The following is a 6,000-nucleotide window of genomic DNA, read 5'->3' as shown; positions in this document are numbered from 1 at the left end:
ACTGCATTCTAACAGCATGAACATCCCTATACATGTGCCAAATCTTTTGATCACCACTGATTATCCTAAATACACAGTTTGAACAGGACTGAAGTATTTTTTTGGTTGAACTTTTTCATGCATGGTTCATCTGCTTCTCAATTTCCTAACCTTGTTGTCTTTCTGCCTTTCTGTTGGAAATAATGTACGAGCCAATAACGTCCCCTTTTCCTGCCTTAGTTGGCTGTCAGTTTTCCAGTCACAGTGGATTAACTTCTTGATACTGTTTTCATAGGTGCCTTCTATATCTTGCCTTACTGTAGCAGTGACCCCAATGAAATTCAATAGTGTAGGGTTCGGCAGTTGGAGGTCTCTGGCCAAACTGGACCTTTGGCTGGCACCCTAGAAGTAAACAAGAAATATGGTGCAAATAGCATCTATGGGAGCAGTAATGTCTGAAGGTAGGGACTGAGAGCCAACCAAATCACTTTCAAACACAACCCCAAAGGAGCCTCCAGAAGACCGCCCCCTCCCCACATTCAAAGAATTGAGGGGAGGGGCGCATTTTGTCTGCGGGCGCGAAAGGAGAGCCAGTCCTCTTGCATCTTTGCCTGACGTGGGGAAGAGGGCGGGCCTGGGGGAAAGGGCTTAAGAGCGCCGGGGTGGAAATTTCCTCCCTCTTTTGGAAGCGGACGGAGCAGACAGGCAGTCGGAGGAACAGAGGAACTCACACCCGGACACGTGGCTAAGTATCCGAGCGAGGGAGAAAGGCGGGGGGGGGGCATCCGCGTAGTACAGTCCTCCCAAGGGGGTGGCAAGCATCTGCTTGTGCACGGAGGGTATCAGCAGCTCCCGCTGTCCGCACGCTGCTTCGCTCCTTTTGTTTCCTCTGCTTTTAAGGGTCATATCCTTTGTCCTGTTTAGGAAGCCGGGTTGCGGACGGGCTGCCCGGCAACAGGGTCCTACTGCCCCCATTGTTAAGGGGCTGGTGGCTTAGCTTTTGTTTCTCACTCACGCACGTTTTAGAACAGAAACTTTTGTCGGCTGCAGCATCTGCCTCCTGCTTCGCGCACGTTTTTGAATCGGAAGCCCCTGCATTCCTTCTCTGACCCCTCAACCTCTGGCCTTACCAGCCATGGGATCAAGGAAAGGCACACAGCCCTCACAGGCCATAAGGTCTAAAAGGGCACGTAAGCCTACGCTGAAAGTGCTGGAGGGGCAGGCTGCTGGCCACGTGGCCCGGCACATCCAAGCCAGAAGCACGACCGCCCGGAAAGGGAAGCGGGGCGGTGCTTTTCAAGGAGTGAGTGGGGTGCAAGGAATCGTGGGGCAAGGGAGGCCGCCTGCTCGGGGTGGGGCCTCACCACAGGGGGCTCATGATTTAGAATCCATTTACCAGATTGTGTCCGTGATTGCAGGACGTATGGATGACATTGCAGGGCGTATGGATACGCTGGAGCAGGGGAATGCCAGTGAACCCAGGGAGGGCAGTGAGTCTGCCCCTGCACCAACAGGGGAGAGCTGCTCTCCACCCAGGCTCCCGGAATCAGGTGAGTCCGCAGTGCACACACAGTCACGGGCCACAACATCTACTGGGGAGTCTTTAGTTAATGAGCAGGCAATGGACTTGCCACCCCCTTACCAGTCAAATGAAGCACTGCCTGCCTTGGGGCCCACACAGTTCTCTGGGCGGGGGCGGCAGCCTTCTCGCCAGCCTGCTGCCACTGCCCAGGATCCAATGTCTGTGGTCAATCAGGTTTGGCAAGGACAGCAGGCCACTTGCCCCCGGGGGACGCTGGACGGGGGAGCCACAGGGCCCGCTACAGTGGCTGGGCAGCCTACTGCTGCAGCTACGCTTGGCCAGGGCCCTCAACCTCAGTTGATGGCACATGGGGAGATGGGGCTTCCTTTGGGATCCCACCTTCCCCAGGCCCTCACAGACAAAATACTTAGAGGGGAATATGTGGATATGTTTTCACTCCTGAATGGGGATGAGGAGCCAAAAGGGAGAGACAAGGAAGGGCATAGAGATGACGATAAGTGGCGGAGGAGGAAAGTGGACCGCACTTGGCCCAACTGGCTGGTAGGTTACCTTATCTACCAGGGGGTGATTGTGCGTGAACAGCCATCCAGGGCCTTGGCCTTGGTCAAGTATCTGGACATCATTAATCATGCTTATAGCGAGTTCACGGGCCAGGCTTGGCTCCAGTACGATGAGAATTTCAGACTGCGAGCGGCTCGTAATCCGGCACTTGCTTGGGATGTCCCGCAGGGTGAATTGTGGATGCAGTGCATGATGCCTGCAAGGGCTGTGCAGGGTGAGAGGTCCCACAGCGGACACCTCATCGATCGCGCTCCGAGCTCTAGGCCCCCTGGGGGCCAGGCGGTTCAACCCCGCTTGCTCTGCTGGGATTTCAGTTCCACCGGCCGCTGTGATCATCGCCCCTGCAGATACAGACATGAATGCCCCATCTGTAGGGAACCCCACCCCGTCACTTCCTGCCCCAAGGGCCGACCCAATAGGCGGGGTCGAGGGGACCGGGGCTGGGGTCAGAAAGGAGGTGGGGGAACTGCCACAGGTGCTGCTCCAAAAGGCGCCCAGTCCAATTAAAGTTCTCGAACTCCGGCGCCTTTTAGCTGCCTACCCGAGGGACTTAGACGCACGGTATTTGCTGGATGGTTTTACATATGGTTTTCGGATCCCAGCGGTGGGCCCTAGGGCTCATAGCATGGCCAGGAACCTGAAGTCATTAACTGGGATGGAGGGTATAGTTAAAACGAAAATTGATAAGGAAGTCAAGGAAGGCAGAGTAGCAGGCCCGTTCAGTGACTTGCCCCTAAAAAACCTGCGTATTTCACCACTGGGTATAGTCCCAAAGAAGGCTCCTGGGGAGTTTAGGCTGATACATCATCTATCATTCCCAAAGGGCGGATCGGTGAATGATGCCATTCCCCAGGAGCTTTGTTCGGTCAAATATTCATCCTTTGATAATGCAGTGCGTTTGATACGCAATTTTGGAGAGGGTGCACTGTTGGGGAAGTGCGACATTAAGTCTGCATTCCGCCTCCTCCCCGTCCATCCACTTGACTTCGATCTCCTAGGTTTCTCATTTCAAGGCAAATTCTATTTTGACAAGGCATTGCCTATGGGCTGTTCCATATCATGCGCAGCATTTGAGAAATTCAGCTCCATGCTGGAGTGGGCAGTTAGGGTGCTTTCTGGTCTATCAGGTGTAACACATTATCTAGATGACTTCCTTTTTGCCGGCCCCCCCGATTCGCAGAAGTGTTTGGAGCTCATGCAGCGATTTCATACATTGTGCCAGGGGCTGGGAGTGCCCCTGGCCCACGAAAAGACTGAGGGCCCATCCACCAAACTGACCTATCTAGGTATCGAACTGGATACCGTGGGCCAGCTTTCGAGGCTGCCAGTCCAAAAGCTTGCTGAGCTACGGGGCCTCGTGCTTAAGGCTAAGCGGGCAAGGAAAGTCACGCTGCATGAGCTCCAATCCTTGGTGGGACATTTGAATTTTGCATGCAGGGTAGTCACGCCGGGGCGTGCCTTTTTGCGTCGCCTCTGCCGGGCCATGGCCGGCGTGCGGGCCGCCCACCATAGGATACGGGTCACTTCTGCCATGCGGCAGGACCTTTGCATGTGGGCCCATTTTCTGGAAAGTTACAATGGGGTATCTTTCTGGAGGGAAGACCTTTTGCTCGAGGCAGAACTTCAGGTGCACTCTGATGCAGCGGGGGCCCATGGGTTTGGCGTTTACTTCCGGGGCAGGTGGTGTGCCGAGCGGTGGCCAGCAGAATGGAAGGCCAGTGACATAATACGGGACCTCACTTTCCTAGAATTTTTCCCAATGGTTGTGGCAGTTCACATCTGGCCGGAGGCTCTAGCCAATCATTCAGTGCATTTCTGGTGTGACAATCAGGCTGTGGTCCACATCGTTAACACACTGTCCTCCCGCTCCCCTAGAGTCATGTCTTTGGTGCGGGCTTTTGTACTACAGTGCCTCAAATATAACATCCTCTTTTCAGCTCGCCATGTTCCTGGAATAACAAATAATTGCGCTGATGCACTATCCCGTTTTCAGATAGAGCGCTTCAGGAGCCTGGCCCCTCTAGCCCAGGAATCACCAGAGGAGATGCCCGTGGCACTGTGGAGTCTTGGAGGGGTGAGGCCTGGCGTGCCATAAACAACTCTTTGGCTCCGCGTACTCGGAATGGCTATGCCAGGAGTTTCCGGGCTTTTGAGGAGTTTAGGGGGAAGGAGCAGCTACAGCTGGCTTGGCCTATACCGGTGGACCACCTCATGCAGTACTGCGTCCAGCTGCACGACACAGGGTACACGGTTTCCACTATATCTGGCCGCCTGTCAGCTTTGGCATTCTACGCAAAGGCAGCCGGGAAGGCAGACACGACAGGCGACTTTAGGGTGCGGAGGATGCTAGAGGGGTGGGCCAGAGAAAAGCCAAGGAAGCCAGATGCCAGGGCCCCTGTGTCCCCTGAGTTGCTAGCAGGCCTGTCGCTGGGCCTAGAAGCGCACTGCGCCTCAGCTTTCGAGGTCAAACTGTATCGTGCAACTGCCCTCCTGGCCTTCTTTGGGGCCCTGCGGATTAGTGAAATGTTAGTGCGGTCCAAGTGGGATCGATCAGGCAGGGCACTGCATATGCGGGATGTTTCTGTAACGGCCACGGGTTTGGCGGTCACGCTCCGAGCATCTAAGACTGATCAGAAGGGTAAGGGAGTGGTATTTCAATTGTACCCCTGTGCATCAGTGGCCATTTGCCCCGTGCAAGCCGTGCAGAGCTATGTTGCAACACGGGGACAGGGATCTGGGCCTTTTTTCCAGCATGCCGATGGCAAGCCACTTACTAGGTACCAGTTCTGGGCGGTGGTGAAGAGAGTTTTAGCCAGCCTGGGAGCCCCCCCTCACCTTTTTGGTACTCACTCATTTCGCATTGGGGCTGCCTCCACAGCGGCCACTCTGGGACATGGGGATGAAATGGTTAAGGCAGTTGGCAGGTGGCGATCAGCAGCCTTCAGGTCTTATGTCAGGCCTTTGGTCGCGGTGGCACAGCTACAAGGAGTGGGTCCGGGGCAGGGATCCTCTTTGCCGGCACACTGACATTTTGTCTTTACAGGCTGCCAGCGCAGGAGGAGGCGGGTGCTCATCTGTGGCCACAGCATTATCTTTTGGGCTAGCCGCAGGGCAGCCACAGGGGGTTTCGGCACGCAGCTGGGTTTAAGCGAAACGATGCTGATTGCATGGCTGGGCAGAAGGGGCATGCAGTGGGAACAGTTACTGCCAACCCTCCACGATCACCTGAAGGCGTCTCACCCACCTCAAGTAATCGTCATCCACTTGGGCGAGAATGACATGGGAAAGCGGCCTGGAAAGTCTATTGTTTTGCAAGCCCTGGCGGATTTTGAGCACCTGAGGGCCCTGGTGCCCGGCGTACGGTTGGTTTGGTCAGACATGCTCCAGAGACGGGTCTGGAAGGGCGCATTGGCCCCAGGGCACCTGGAAAGGGCTCGGGCAAAGGTGAATGGTGAAATACGGCGTGCAGTAGTCTCGGGGGATGGCTTGCATATGGCGCATCCGGAAATCAAGCATTGCTTTCCACATCTATACAGACCTGATGGGGTCCATCTTTCAGATGCAGGCTATGACATCTTCTTGAGGGATCTGCAGCGGGGCCTCTTGGCAGCCTAGAGGGCAAGTGGGGGCTGGGGGCGGACCAAGCATTGGGCTGATCCGCCCCCGTGGCGGGAGCAGTGCGGGAGAAAGGTGGCTTCATGGTTCATTTTACAACTCCGGTGAGCACCCTGAGGCATCACTTGGGAAGATGAAGGAGTAACCCTCAAACCAGGACTGGGGCCTCGGTGCCTGGCAGGGAACTGGGACAGGAACTCCTTGAGGGGTGCCGCTATCCTTTACCTATAGACCTCGCGGCTAGGGTGGATTGGACGCGGCACACCTCCCTCGAGCACTAAAAAGGCTTGGCAAGGAAGAGC

Source organism: Euleptes europaea, chromosome 1, assembly GCF_029931775.1.
Source record: "Euleptes europaea isolate rEulEur1 chromosome 1, rEulEur1.hap1, whole genome shotgun sequence".
Taxonomy (NCBI): Eukaryota; Metazoa; Chordata; class Lepidosauria; order Squamata; family Sphaerodactylidae; genus Euleptes; species Euleptes europaea.
This window is presented reverse-complemented; position numbering follows the sequence as displayed.